Source organism: Priapulus caudatus, unplaced genomic scaffold (genome assembly GCF_000485595.1).
Source record: "Priapulus caudatus unplaced genomic scaffold, Priapulus_caudatus-5.0.1 Scaffold571, whole genome shotgun sequence".
NCBI lineage: Eukaryota > Metazoa > Priapulida > Priapulimorpha > Priapulimorphida > Priapulidae > Priapulus > Priapulus caudatus.
In genome coordinates this window covers 216,651-233,482 of record NW_014577632.1, presented here as the reverse complement: position 1 = coordinate 233,482, position 16,832 = coordinate 216,651, and the positions used below count along the sequence as shown (strand labels likewise).

Genomic DNA, 16,832 nt, shown 5'->3' with positions numbered 1-16,832 from the left:
TACGGAGATAATATAGATCTTTTGCACAATAATAACTTATACAGATTACAGAATATACTCATCACGAGCAACCCAAGTTTTAGCCACTGTATCTAAGCCAACACACCTACTCTATAGCAATCTCTCAGATCTCCACTATTTGTCACAGGAGCTATCTACTTCGCTTGCCAGACATCTATATACCTGCTACGATATATGCACGTGTTGACATAAAGGTGCATATACATTTATGTAGATTTTCGTTGCAAATTAAACGCTATATTTTGATCCTCAATAAATCTCTGTACAAATTTTCTATTGCTACAAGCAAGAGTTTATCGCTGATACTATCAGGACGCATGGCATTGTTAAGCGTAAAAACATCATTATTCCGTACTTACGTTGTCCATGCAGATCGTTCAGTGGTGAGAATAAAACGCCAACATCTTGCCACCATGATCTATTGATTTCGCGCGCTACCTTTCCTTCTTGTCACAGAGCGACCCACGTCAAAGGCTTAGCTGACCACACCTTATACGATGCAACCAGCGAAATTGACCTCATATTTTAGCTCTGCGGCGTATTTCATTGCTACCTGTGCTTTACGTCACCTTCCACGCGGTCACCCGCTTCGTTCCGAATATCTCTTGGTTATTTATTGCCAACCCCCGGCTCTATATCTGTCGAGACAAGCACCTTACACGACAGGCTTTTATTAATAACTTAATTGATACATGGTGCTAACCCAATCACCGGTGTATCTCGCGAACCCCTTACGTAGCATATGTGATTTCTTATTCCCGTACCCACCACTCATTTACAACGGATAACTAGTATCAACATATTGAAGATAAGCTGCCATGATGATCTCTAAGACAGCTAGTCTTGCTTGAATAACCTTTCTCATGTATGTGTAATACAAGGTTCCTTATTTCTATGTCTAAATTTCCTTTCTGGATATACACACACGCCAAGTATATATATGCACGCACGCGCAAACGATACCACCATGCACATATCGACGCAACATGCGCACACGCCACGTACTACGAACGAACACAACAACACGCCCACATGACACGCACGCATACGTACACACGGCATCACGCACGCACAAGAGGCACACGTATACACGCACACACGCACGCCTCACGACACGCACACGCACGCAACACTTACACATACACACGCACCGCGCACGCCCCCCCCCCACACCACATAACACACATACACACATGAAAATTCAAAGCAAAATTGTATAATAGTAACCGTGTAAAATGATGAATAATTATGATGTTACCAAAAAAGTGTTACCGAGCAACAGTATTTTGACTAAAAGACGCTGAACAGCATAAAATAATTTATCGAAACATAGATACATCAATTAACAACGGAAATAATCTAAAATGGTCCTAATATTTGAAAGGTGTTTACCAAATAGCGATAGCATACATAGCCTCAAACAGACTTGACGAATTTATTTTATGGAGAATATTCGACAGTGCGAATCACAAAGGACGATTTTTCATAATCATTTGAATAGCTAAGTAGAGATAATGTCCGAACACGTGATAACAATATGTCAAAAAACGTCCTATTATTCAAAGTAAACACTTATAATAAACTATGAAATCTTACAAAGCAAATAAAATATCGCGGCTAAACTCCAATCACAATGCAGTTAGTTTTCACCTGCAACGTACACAACACAGTGCATATGTATTCAACTGACACGTATACACACAGTGCAGTTATGTTCACCGTAACATATTCTATAGATTATTATCAATCATTCACGCTTTATACTTCCATTCGACGCATTCCACGGTGGAGTGCCCCTGCAATCTTTGCACTCCTGTCGTGACATACGCAGTTGCAGAAACACAAAGTGCGTGTAAAGGTTGCAGCCATTCTAGAGTATCCTTACAACAGTCTCCATCGTGACCAATAACAAACAGTGCATCGCTAACGAGTGCCACCCAGCATCATTCACTGTTTACTCAGCAAACTTCCGAGGTCCTTCCTGTAAATAAAAGAGCTTACTAATACAAATGCACGTTATAGCCTTCTTTTTTATCATAGACCACTAAAATTTAAAATCGAGTTTCTTACTGAACGGTAAAAAAATTGTCATATAAATAAGTAAATATATATAATAATATATACAATTAGATATGCACTCAATACCTCTTTTGAAAAATATTCCACGTTCATTTAAAGGCTCACAATTACTCCGTTCCGTAATAAGTTTCGTTCATACTAGTAGAGATCAACCACATTACACAACAGAAAATCATCAAGGCGAAAGAACTAGCCGTCGTCAAAACTCATAAACAGATCTACATTATAGAACCTCCATTTTATAATTTTTTAATGAAGTATCGTGCAGAATTCACCGAAAATTTAGACCAAAGCCAGCCACAACACATATTTTACGATCTTTCTGCAGACAGCCTTCTGTTTGTAATCTATGCCTCTTTATTAAGCTACATCGTCAAGCAATGGCTAGCTATGCCGTATTGATCGTTTCCTCAATCATCTGATTCACGCCTCACCCGATGAATTCGCTATAAGTAACTGGTATGACTGCATGAATAAATACTGACAGTTATTAAGCACAAATCTGAGCGGACGTACCGATGTGACACGCTTCTTGCCTCGGTCGCATACAGGTCTGTTAACTCTTCAGTCCACGTAATATTTGGTCGTCACAAGTCGCTCGCTCCGTCGTGACACCAGGATTCCACAACATTGCCACTATAGAGAATAAACGCATGGAGTGAAAGATCACAACGAAAGACTATAGAACCTACATATAATACTGATATTTCATTATTCCATGGTCATTTAGCGTACAGGACTCATTTAAAACACAATGATTAATACGTTTAAATGAATAAAAAAATGAAAAAACTTTAGTTAGTATTTATTTTTATCTTGAAAGTGCTTGAGCATCAGCCAAGAATCTATAAGACAGAATTAGTTCATTATATGTATTATACGGACGCTATATTAGGCCGCGTTACACCTGGCCGCGAATAAGCGGATGCAGAATCCGCGTTGACAATCGCGCATTCGAAATACCGAGCATTATTACAAGTGTGAACGCAATAATACCACTAATAATCCGATTCAGCATCGCCTCAAATCGCACTGACTGCGATTATTTGAATTCGCGACGCTCGCTTTGGACAATCAAGCGCCATTATTTGCTCGTGTGTGATACTCTCGCGCAAATAATCCCTGTATTTTCTATCCATCATTCAAGCGAGTGAGCAGCGAGCATGCGAGTGACATGATTCGGCAGGTGAGCATGCCGCAGTTCTATTAAGTAGAATTATCCCCCCTCGGAGATTGTAGCGCGATTATCGCCGTGTGTAACAACGACACATCTTATCCGGTATTTCATCGCCCTTAGCATCCCGGTTTCTGTGTGTGAACGCGCCATATGTTACTTATTCCGACCATAACCAACAAACCAAATAGTGCGTTTAACAGTCGCAATCTATTCATTATGGCGTAGAAAAATTTAACTAAAACCGAACATTACACATTTTTACCATGTTCCATTTCTAATATAAAGAACGTAAAACGAGGATTGACCGATGGAACGTTACCTTCTGGCCCACTGTCCGTAGACCCTTACATAAAGCGTGGCGAGTATTACATCACCAACATTCGTAGCCTGCGCGCTCAATGCCTTAGCAACCTTGTCGACAATGGCCGTCGTACTGGTTGGAAGTGAGGCCGAATGTAGCGTTCTACAATTAACCATTATACAAGAATTATTCAGCGGATTATATCTGTTATGATCGTGCGGGTCGTGGGTTTGCGCGTGCTACATATAGCACGTTGTTCTACATAAAGCGTGCATATAGCCGATTTTATGTAGTAGTTCGTTTTAAATTAATACCGCTTGACCCATATTAATCTCAATATATTAAATGTGCTTCACAAATCTTCCTTTTTTACCAGCAAGACATTATCGCGTGATTACTCGTGTAGTATGTTAGAAATCAGGCGAGTTAAGACTAATACACAAATTGGAAATGTCGATACGAGCGATCTGATAGCGCACTCGCGGTAGAGAACTATAGTTGCGACACGACGGTATAAGCGCGTCCTTAAACACTTTGCATTTAATTGACACCAGTAGCAACTGGTAGCTTACAACTGGTTACTCTCCATCTTACATTAAACGCCTCGTAACCAAAAGAACTTGAGTCATCGCAACGTACAACGCAAGACCTAATCGCCTACACGATGCACCGTGCCGAGACACTAAGTGAAGACACAACTAGCAGCGATCAGAGAGAAAAAGAAGAGGAAGGAACAGAATCCGAAAAGAATACAGAAAACATACGACTATTGAACTAATTGCAACTTCTGTATGCAGTGTGTGCCGTGTTTCGCCATACAGAACATTGAGTGCTTCCAGCAGAGGCGCATCTAGCCGAACATTCAATTTTTTACGACCCTGGCTACTGAGCGAACGAAGGAAACGAGAAGCAACCGAAGCGAGAAGCGACGAAGCAAGTAGAGTAGAATACGATCACGACGACGTAAAGAAGAGAACAATCGATGACACGGAAGCAATGACGAAGCAATGCGAATTACGTTCGTTAACTACCTATAGCCAGCTAGTAGCGCTGGTAAGAAGCTTCTGCCTGAGCGAGCAAGCTGCGACCAGAGCGCTGGTATCAGCGAGCATAATCCGCCTAATGTCGCGTCAGCCAGCATAGATGTTACGGACATCTTGTGTCGGCAATCTCTGGTGAGACATGCGTGGTCGGCATGTATATATTCGTAACTAAAGCTTACAAGCGATCGTTTCAACACTACAGCTTCGCACAAAGAGAGCGCGTATTTAAGCGAAAACTCAAGCGCGTTTTCCGACCTATATACTCCACCGCCCCACCACCGCCGCCAGCATACGTTCTATATATATATATATTGCGCTTATCATGTACTTATCCGTTTCACGCGGACACGTAATATGACTGATATTTACCATTGAAACATAGCCACGGTTTTAGGAAGAATTGGACAGCGGTAGAAGCATTTTAATTTACGTTACGAGTCACTAAAATCGCGTCGTCGGAAGCCTTATTTGATACGTAAATACGTGAATGATTACTAAATCTGTGTAGTTAGGAATGCCCATCGCGTGACATGATATTCAATTGCCGCAGAAGCAACGTAAACGTTGCTGTTACGTTTATAGAGCCAAGAACAACTCACGGGTTATAAGTCTGTCACCCTAAGTATAAACGTAATGTTCCAGAGCGAACTGCGTATAATGCGGGTAGCAGAAGGGCGAGTTTATTATTAATTATTAGGTAATAATGACGGTTTTGATGGCTTGGAAGATTTGGAAAGCGCGCAAGCAATGCCTTGAACTTAGCAGTGACCGCATATAAATCGGGACCCACCTTAAGAATATGCATCGGGTGCTAGTATAGATGCACCGCGTTACTGCAAGGGCCTGCGGATATACGCCCTCGGACCCTCTGACGGGTAACTCCACGACAGCAATCGTTGGGACGTATAGCGAGAGTATTAGTAGCTACTGCGGCACAGTTATTTTACGCTCGTTAGCGAACTACTAGATTCACCTGAGGTAATCCGTTCGTTACGTGTCACGTATAAGTATGACCTCAGAGTGAAGCACAGACTTGAAGTCTATTTCTAAAATGATGGCCATTTTAGACGAGGCATCTGGAGCCCGTTGCGGGCATTCTGGTGTTGTCATCTTAATCAGGGTAAGAAAGTTGGCCACCTACATTACAGCTCTAAGATTTCACTGGAATGATCCCGTTAGAGCTGCAAAACCACCTACCCCCAGCCTACGGACGTTTTATATTCATCGTTGATTGTGAAGTATTTATTGATGTAAACTCAGCATCGTTATTCACCATAGGTGCGCATGCACACCCGAGAGAACAATGACGAGTTTTCATGTAGTATGTAGTATGTATAATATATTAAATATTAATTATATGTTTAAAAAACAAACATTTTTATGTTATTTACTGTTCTTCCTAATCTTGGCACTCGCGCCTCCTTATGCTGCAAATCGCCTCCTGCTACCCTTCTCGCCGCCGCCTCTTCCTTCCGCCTACGCGGCGTCTCTATCTCTCGCTGCCTCGCGCCCAGCTCACTCTCCGTATGCCACAACCCATCGGCCCTGCTCCGACTCCTACCGGCCCCCGCCGGATCGCTACTTCGCCCCTCCTCACCCACTTCACCAAACCATCCTCCACTCTCCCGACCGCCTGTTTCGTCGCCTACTACTAATCGGAGTCGTCTTTGCCATCGCTCCTCTTACCGCCGTCCCCTAGGACCGCATCTCCTTCTCTATGTAAAACATCACTTACTTCCCCGCTCACCTTACCCCTTGCTGATGCAGATCGTCAGCGTGATGATCATCAGCACAACTACGCACCACTGCTTGCCCAGTCCGCATTGACCACCTCCACCTTACAACGTATCACTGACCCCTCTCCCTCCTCTCCCTCCTCTCTCTTCCTACATCTCTTCCTCTCACCATTATACTATCTCTCTCCCTCTCCTCACCCCTTAGCCCCCTCCTCTCTTCTCTCCCCCTCCCCCCCACTCCCCCCCCTCTCCCCCCCCTCCCCCCCCCCTCCGCTCCTCCCGCCTTCCCCCCATCCTCCTAACCACGGCACCCCTCCTCCCTCCTCTCCCTTCTCTCCTCTCTCTCTCTCTCTCTCGCTCTCTCTCCCTCCCTCTCTCGCTCAGCTCTCACTTCTCCGCCCACCGCGGCTTCCTCGCGCTTCTGATTTCACAGAGGAGAAGGCTCAACGTACCCCCTGCAACTTCTCAGCCTCGTGCTACCATCCTCCCATACAACTAAATCCCCCAGACATCTGACCTCTCATTTTCCAGCTCCTTGCATCGTAACATTTCACTTCAACCGTACCTCCTTGCGTGTTACGTCACCGTGCCACCGCGGTCCCACCTCTCCGCCCGCGCCCTCGCTACTTCTCCAACCCGCTGTCTCTACTATCGTTCGGACAAGCCACTTTATACGACAGCTGCTTTTACTTACACAACTTACGCGTCATCTACTAATCCAATTATATGTGCTGCCCTTAAACACCGTGTTGCTCACCACCCGGTTCACCCCTTGTCCAGTCATCACTCACCGTTCATGCTCTTCCTGATTATCCACCGTTCCCTCTCACACCACCCCTCCAACCCCCACCACCCGGTCTACTCCCAGACCATACAATACCCCACGCGTACACCCCCGGCGCCAAGCACAACTCCCCTCACACGTCTCTTAATCTCAGACTGGTCCCACACGTCGGACACTCACACCCCTCTGCCATGCCGTCGTCCACACTCCTTGTCCTTTCTGATGTTTCTTTCTCTCGTCCCTCCGCCCCTCCTCCATATCGGTACTACCTCCAGGCGTAGATAAAGGGAAACTCCCCGTTTATCTACTCCTGGTACTAACACTCACACACATTATTGCACTCGTCATACGCGCGCGCGACACGAGCTTACACGGTTACGCCGCACTCACCGCTCACCCGTCCACGCATCCGGCACAGCGCGCCACCGCACCGCAATCCTCCACGACTCCACGCCCAACACCCTCAGCACCCCACTCCCCGCTCCCGTCCTCGCCCGCGCCCCATCCCTACCACCACGCACCGCTACACCCACTCCACCACCTCAACCCCCAACACTTATCACGACATCGACCAAAATGCAACCGCGCAATCCTCTTCGCTGGTCCCTTCCAAATCTCGCCTTCATCCAACCTCAAGCATGGTTAATTTCACCACCACCATCACGCTTCTCCCCTTACACACCAACCCCAACACCCTGCCACCTCTTTGTCTATCCTTCTCTACACAAGAACACACCTAACTGCGTACACAGCCCTCTCGTCATAATTGCGCGACCACAGTACGACCTCCACACTGACCGTACTCCCCTCATCCCCCCAGCACCCTACCCCTCATCCACTTCCCCTCTCCCCCCAACTCGCGCCCGCTCCCTCCCACCATCCGCTCCTCCCTTCAATTAATACGTTTGCCCCAAAATGGAGTTGGACACACATCCAGGCATATAGCTAAATATTAGCGAGATTATTGAATTCACGGACGAATTTACTCTAGACGACAGACGCATACGAATGCCAATGACATGATTTTCTACTAGTTCACACCTACCGCGCTACCACCACACTTACTTACCTCCCCCCCCCCTCTCACCTCCCGCATCATCTACTCCCGCCCGCTCCCACGACCCCATGCCACTCCCATATCTACCCCGCCTACACCTCCTCTCTCCCCTCCACTTCCACCTCTGCTTATATATGCGCAACCCGCACTCGTCCAACTACCTCCCCCCTTTCCTCAGCTCCGCGATACTGATCTCTACTGCTCATCCACCAGTCCACTACAACCAAGCCCCACCTCATACGTCTACCCGCCGCCCCCATGCCACCCCCCCCCTCACATCTCTCCTTTCAGCCTAGCCACCCTCACACCCCATTAGCGTCCCATCCTCCCCTCCACCTACCCTTCCGCTAATCCTCATCGCCTACACTGGTAACCTATCTCCGAGAGACGGTACAAGATGGCGTTGCATTTAAGATGCGTGTTCCCGACCGCGAGAGCCGGTAATAAAGCCTTCACTTCGCGGGACTGCGCCACGGGTCATTCCAACAAACGAGTTGAGAAAATATATTAAAAGCTCTTGTTTAAATTTCTTCAACACATATCTAAGACAATTCTCGCTTTAAAGCCTACTGTTTCGATTCCTAGCAACATAGGCCTACTAGTTTCTGATTTCGTCTCCTTGCGCTCAGCTCACCAGCGTCGATGAGAAGACCGAACGCAGCAATCATCTTTCCACTGCTATGAATGTACGGGGCCAACTATAGGCCTATACGTACCTATATCCCCCCCCCTCTATCTCTTTCCGCACCACTTGCACTTGATCACTACGAAGAGCCTGTAACTAGACGTGATACGACTGATCAATACCTCGAATGTAACCCAGAACACAGATCCATGCGCCATATCCAGAGCATATATAATCAACTGATTATATGCCTCTGCCTGTAGTTCTCTCTCAAAACACGGGGTTATCCATTCGACCTGGGTGTTACTCAACGTCCACGGCATTCACCTTTGGTACAGTGCTAATTTATTATTAAGAGCTACATAAAATTACAATACGGTAATTAAATAAGATAGTATTTATTAGCTTCTTTGTATATTATCGCAATACATAGCTTGAATTACTGCGGTCAGACAGGCGACTTGACACGAGCAGGTGTGTTGATATTACAAATGAGCGTGCATTAACACACGGTGCTGCTGGCCTTAACACGGTATGTAATCTAGCGTGATCGACGGAGGAAGAGGCGGCGCAGGTAGGTGCGCCGGCAACTAGGCGATTAAATCGGGCGACTAAATCGGGCCGACTAAATCGCGCGGAAATCGTAATCGCTTAGTGGCCACTTCAATCGCCGCCGATTTAGTCGCGATTAGTCGCCCGCAATTTATCGCATAGTCACCCAAACGTTTTGCATATTTATCGGGCGATTATTTAGTCACCCGAATTAAAATCGCTAGTGTGTCCAGGTCTTCGGCTGCATAAATCGCGTCCCACGCCGGAATCATGTCACCACATTTCTCATCCAGCCAATCAGAGTTGTCAATGATATGAGTACGATTTTGGATGCTTTATGTTCAGTATGTATTAGTAATAGCGATGCACGCACCACGCAAGCACGTGTACGTGACACGCACGCACCGCCACGCCACGAACGCACGTGCTTACGCTACACACGCACGCACCGCACGTCGCACTGCCCACACGCACCCACGCACGCGCGCACGCTGTACGCACCGCACACATGCCGCAGTGTACGCACCGCACGTAGAGTAACACGCACACACCGCACGCAACACGCAGCGCACCACCCACGCACGCACGCCACGCACGCACGCACTACACGCAGCACGCACGTGTACGTGCACATTGCACACGCACGCCACGCACGCATGTCTAGCACGTGTAAGTGCACACTGCACGAGCATTTTCACAACGGCGATGTTAAATTTGGCAATGGCGGTGCGCCACTGTACCTCTTATGTATAAGAAACCCTGCTGGATATATGCTCTCCCATCTCAAAATTATTGTTTTACAAACTCTTCACATGCCCGATATTTTAATAAGTGAACGATTTACACTTTTTCACGTGTGTGCATTGTGATACACGTGAATCATTTTTCAATGCACTGTAGGTTTAACTGCTGCAGGGTCTGAAAATAGGGCAAGTCCGAGTACCAGGACCTGCCGATTTCAAGCTCAGACCTTCGCAATTTCCAAGCAAAAAGTCCGTTGGACCCATCAAGAATTTACAGTACTCGACTTGCATCAAATAAAACATCATTAAACCATCGCAAATTGCGAAGAAATAGAGTGAAAGTAGAGTTTTTTGGTCACTGTCGAGTGTCGACATCTAGTATCATATTTTTAATATTCACAATGAAACATACCAAGTATAAGAGTCAAATTTACTGAAAATCTGATCGAAATTACACGTACTGATAGGGTATGCTGCAACGTTAGTAGCATGGTTGTTTATAACGGAAGCTAACACGGATGCGCTCGCAGTTTCAGCATCAACTCGTCGCTCGTGCGAGTAACTCAGAGTCAGAATGCCTGCAGACGACGCATGTATTGTATTGTATCAAACAAGGGGCAAACATGAGTTTGTAATATGTTTGGTTTTGTATAAAAAAATGGACCCACTGTTACCAAACGATCTATTAACCAAACAAACGTTACATATTCGGACCTTTCAGATCTTTCATCGGACCTTCCAAAAATATAGCTGAAAAAATCCTGGACCTGCAGGCAAAAACCTTTATTTTCAGCCCCTGTACTGTACATCATTGTCTGGGAGTTGCATTTTGTATCGCTGTACAATACATAAGCTACATTCAGAAGCTAGTCAATGATATTTTGAGTAGCGAATGTTTTTTTTTTCAATGTCACAATGAATGTCTCCACTCTTATAGTTACAACTTTCAATACTTTTCTTCACTTTTTCATTTAATCTTGATTAAACTTATAAACTCAATTTTTGGTTCGTGAATTTAGGATTGTCTTTGTATTTCACACAACTTGCTACATTCTGGCCCAATAAGACTCGCCTTGCAGGTGTCTGTATCGGAAGTGTATAGAAAACGATTGAGAAGCTGAAAAAAAGGGATGCCTATTTATAACCCCGCGTAATGTGTCCGGCTAACTGCCACGTGAAGGGCAATATTTACGAGCTCCAGACCCGGATGGTAGCTAGGATTCTGTGTAGCCTTTACTCCCAGACCTGTGGTTGGCATTAATTGTCAAGCTTCTCTGGCTTCAGTACCAGCTGGAAGACATCCATGATCCATTGTCAGCCTCCTGTAACTTGCTCCACTGCTGAATAACAGCCCAAGGAAGTGTTCGTGGTTTACACGTGCCAATCTGTGGTGCTATCAAAATGTTGTTTCTGATGTCAGAAAAAAGCTTATAGTGTCGTATTTTTTTACTAACAATTTCGGATCTGTGTGAACTGTGCATTACAATGCGAAACTTGCTGAGCTTGCCACATTATCTGTTCAAGTTTGTACACGAGAGCGAAATTAAAAAGCTAAAAATTAAAATTGAATTGTATGAAAGTAATTCATGTTGACCTGCCTGCGGTGGTGCATAATTACCTAAAACTAGGTAAATTGCAATACACCTAACCTTGTAAACGTTGAGAGAGTGTTTGCTTTGCACTTGCACTTGCAGTGCAAATTATCAATGACAAATTGACAACAACTATTAATCTTTTCCCCACGTTTAGAGAGAAAGTGCATATAATGGGCGTTTGTTGTATTTCATAAGAATGAACTCTTCGACTTGTTCGGTTGTCTTTTGAGATGTAAAGAAAACGAGAAGAAACTTCCGTACAGTGAAGCTAATTATTTATGGCTATAACGTCATGGAGTCAATATTTTCTGCAAAAGCATCAATAATTGACTGCTAATTCAGGAGAACAACACTCCGAAGAGCTGATCCAGGTAGCTCTAGAACTATAGCCCTTTGCTCCGCCACAGGGTGTGGCGGAGTGAAGGGCTATAATTCTAGAGTAGAGCTATGACCCAGGCTTTTTTTTTTATTTATTTATTTATTTAGGCAATTATCCATCATATACAATACATTGCATACTTTTACAATAAAAATTTGAATTCATAAAATTGGATAATTACCAAGGATATATACACAAAAAGCATGACTAGCACACTTATTGGGCTGATTCTTCCCAAAATGTTCATCGTTGCATCTGTCGCCAAAGCTGCAACAACTTTCCACTTGTTATGTATCATCGGATGACTCGTCGATTGAGCGTGTGAACTGGCCGAAATTCAAGTCAGTTCCAGTGACTGGGGTATAAGTCACGGTCCACGATGCAGTGCAAACTCATTTAGGCATGTCTGATGTCTAAAAATGCGCGCGGGCGCACACATGCTGCACGCGAATAGTACCCGTGATCTGTGTGAAAGACTGGATGGCTCTTTAAGTGCTTCTGTGCTATTAGAGCAAGTAAATAGTCAGCTTCGACGTTCTAAGGCCACCACTGTATTATGCGAGCGTATACACAGTTGGTTACCCCGTCTGTGCTTACAGAAGGCATCAGTGCCAGACGTGCGGGTGGCCATTAACGAACTCTCCTTAGCCGCTAGGTGAATGTAGTCTTGTATTGTGTTTGTATTCCAACAATTGATGTCTAGTGGGAGTAAACACAATATTTTTTTCTCAGCAGTGTTTGCGATTCCTCGTCTCTTCATTGAACGATCGTACGTTGCGTGTGGCCTTTTTAGCCAACCAGGATCCAGTGAATTACAACAGGGAGCCCCGTCTCCCACCCACTGGCACCCCACTCTCTCCTCCTTCAGTGTGGTCCTACCTTGGTGTGAGTTACAGCAAGGGTTCAAGGGAAGTCCCTGCCCCGGACCTCCTCCGCCCCATCCACTCCTCGGCCCTCGATCGCCCCATGCACACTGTCCATTACTTCCTCGGTCTTAAATACAGCAGGGACGTGATACTATATAGCATGCGATGAATGATTAGGCCCTTTAGTTTTCTCAAACATGCCAAGAATAAACAGGAATCGCGCGTAAACGACAGCGGTAAACATTCGTTGCAGTAGCGCGGCTGTGCCGGTATTCCGGGTTCACATAGACGTACATGTATGTGCTCGTACGTACATAGACAATGTAAGGTGATCGTGTCAACTAATGGCTTCTAAGCGTGAGAAAGCCGGCTTGCCTGTTTTACGCCGCAATCAAAAAAAGGACCTGAATTTAGGTGTAGTATCGGCAGAACGCCCGCATAGATGTGTACTTGACAGATTCATTCATGAGTGGTTTTATTGCCAGCATGGGAATATTGAGTGCATTGCATTCGTATAGAAAACTGAAAAGGGTTTTCCCCAGCTTTGTCGCATCTGTTGTGTGGGTCGGATAAGTTTTCTTGCTAGCGTTGTTGTGCAGTGGATGTTTCGTTGCCAGATAGGTGCATTTGAGGGCAAGGCTGACATTCCAGAATTGTTATATGTGTTGTGTAAAGTAAACGTAGTTTTCTTGCCAGTTTTACTGCAGAGGAAGGAGGCTTTTTTCCCTACATTTGATGTGTAACTGTAAGGTAAAAGTAGTGTACTTCGATCCTAGCTTTGCGCATCTGTTCGGTGGAATAGGTTTCATTGCCAGCGGTGGAATAGCTTTTATTGCCAGCTTTTTAACTTATCTGTTGGGTGGAATAGGTTTTATTGCCAGTGGTGGAATAGGTTTTATTGCCAGCTTTTTAACTTATCTGTTGGGTGGAATAGGTTTTATTGCCAGCGTTAACATATATATATAGATCTGTTGTGTGGAATGGGGCTCTTGACAGTTTTGTTACGTATGTGCTGCTGGTGAGGGTTTCTTGCCTGCCGTGATGAGTCCGTTTCATGAAATGGTTTGCTTTCCACTTTTGCCATCTGCTACAAGAAGGTTTTTTGTTGCCAGTGCTCATTAAAATGCATTTGTAGAAATAGTATTCTTGCCAGCTTGGACACATCTGTTGTGATGGGGATATTTTCTTGCCATATTTAGTGGTTCCTTGCCAGCCTGGAAGCATCTGCTGCAGCCAGTGCTGTGGTTTAACTCGGCGTCAGTTTTTTTAATTTTAAGAAAAGCTGGCCATGCATAGACCACCTGTCTTGGTTTTAATTAAAGAATTGTTGTACTGACTCTCTCTAAAAACTACTTCCTGGCGTTGAATCAGAATGTTGCGTTAACTGATTACTCGCTTCCTATTTCTAGTTCTTACCTCGACTTCTCACCAAGAATAACCGGATATGTCGTAAATGTGAGTTGTGTAACACACGCGCACACGTGATCATGATCTGCACTGCTATGTATACACTAGCTGCGAAACAGATTCGCTCAACCAGATGTTTGCTGGTCTCTAGTTGGTCTGAAAGTGCTATAAATGATCGAGTGGACTAAAACAAGGAATCAGAGGAAGACTGTACAGTGAGAGCTCCTGTTTGCTACTATGACGGCCATAGATTTACTACGCAATAATTATGCAATACAGCATAGATGATTGAGATATTGTAAGGCAATATACAATTAGAGTTAATGTCTTAATTCACAATCACAGTTCCATAAAGCACTAATCAGCTGCACTAATCATAAAGCACTAATCATAAGCATAAAGCACTAATCATAAAGCACTAATAAAGCTTTAATCAGTCAAATTTTTTTTTTTAATATAGCTGTAAAATACCATATTGTAATTGATACAGAGCATATCACTCGCCATGAAACAAATCAATGTTGCCCTTGTGAAATCAATGTTGCCCTTGTGAAATCAATGTTGCCCTTGTGAAATCAATGTTGCCTGCTGAGCAATTAATGCTTCTACCTAGCATAAACATAATTGCTCTTGCCACAGATGGCCAATGTGATAATAGTAACTTCATAAAATCTGTGACTTCCTACAAATTCTAAAGTAATGCTCCAACGAGATGTCACTCGCTGTGTTTACTTGAAAGCAAGAGCACATGAAGTACAGTTTGTATCTCAGTGAATAAAAGCATTTTAAATAGCATTCACCTAAATGTGGCAGATCTCTGGCAATCTCTGGATTGCTGTTATAATGTATGGAAAACCGATTAGAGACGAGTATTGAATATATATTTAAGATGACGTTTATTTCATGTTCATTGACGTTTAGGCCTATAATCACCGATATCATCTAGGTAGACTGAGGCTAGTCACATTGCTTTAATAGTCGACCCTTGTATTATCTAGTACTGTGGTCCCCGCTTTATCTGGCCTCAGATAAACAGTCGCATTGGCGGCATTGCTAAGATGACACGTCATTAAAAAATCCTTGCATACATTATTTCAATTTGGTAAAGGGTACAGGATCTTATACCGTTGACACACCGAACTTTCAATTCGCTTTGATGCGCTTTGATGCGCATTGGTCAATACCGAATTCGGTGTGTCAAGGGTATAATAATATACCCTTAGTTTAATGAGATATTTCATGCAGAACAAGCGTTCTTCGTTCGTAAGAGCACGTTGTAAAACCACCCTAGAAACTTAAAAGCCAACTGGCATTTCTCAGCTTGAGCTCACAAAATATTTGTTAGAGCTAAATTTACGTGTGTTGGGTTGCTGACTGTGTGCATTGTACAGTGCGTGTTGTCTATGTACAGACAATCGCTCAAGGTGTAAGTAGGATTTTTTGTGCGACTGCGAATGTGATCACCGCTTAATCGGCACCACCGCTTAACCAGGACATTTTCATGTTCATTTTCATTTCATTCCTGACCTGTCCCAATAAAGCAGGGACCATTATAATAGTAATATTTCCTGAAGTAAGGCTAGAGTGAATATGAAGCAAAACTCTAGTAAATATCGTTGCCTTGAATTACACCCTGTTCATAGTTCAAATAATGTTCCAAGCAACTGAGATTGATTTTCACTTGGATCGAATCTCTAGGTATTTGGTGGGTGCAGACTAAATAAATAGAAACGACGAGCAAGTACTAAGTAAAAACGTGTGATTCAACGGTGCACGCGGATGTATTTCAAGAGAAAGTTTCTAAGAAGGCAACATTTTATTCTGTCACTTACTGACTATATATATAATATATCATAACGGGTCACAGTTTTTTGTAGCACATGTATACGTACACGCGTAGACCTCACGCCCGGCACACACACACACACGCGCGCACGCACACACGCACACGCACGCATGCACGCACGCACGCACACGCTCACACATACGCGCGCGCGCACGCACGCACGCATACGCACACGCCCGCACGCACGCGCGCGCACGCACGCACGCACGCACGCACGCACGCACGCACACGCACGCACACACACACACACAAGGAAACGAAGCGTTTGCCAAGTCTACTATAGTACTAGCTAGTGACATTAAACCGTAATCTCAATCCACTTACTTATATACTACTACCTCCAAACCTTCAGTGGCTGGGCTTGGAACTATTTCCCAGAGAGAAGCCGACAAACACAGGAAGGAAGCAGCTGAACATGAGCGGTGGCGTGAACCTACACACACCAGCGTAATTCGGAAAGCACTGCACCTTACCAGGAATGTCCTATACCGCAAAGTCATACGGTCCTTATCACACAGCGGCAAACCGACAACGAAAGCCGATGCCAGTTAATCACCTATCGGGGTGATACTCTCTTCTAGGTACACCAAATAAACATGGCTACCGCCGTTTACCAGTGAG

At 44.7% G+C, this 16,832-nt stretch overlaps 1 protein-coding gene across 1 annotated transcript in view; it reads left to right on the top strand.

Moving 5' to 3' along the window:
* The window catches only part of LOC106811758 (protein phosphatase 1 regulatory subunit 12A-like), a gene marked incomplete in the record, with an annotated part of 85,163 nt that overhangs the window by 11,705 nt on the left and 56,626 nt on the right, over positions 1–16,832 (top strand).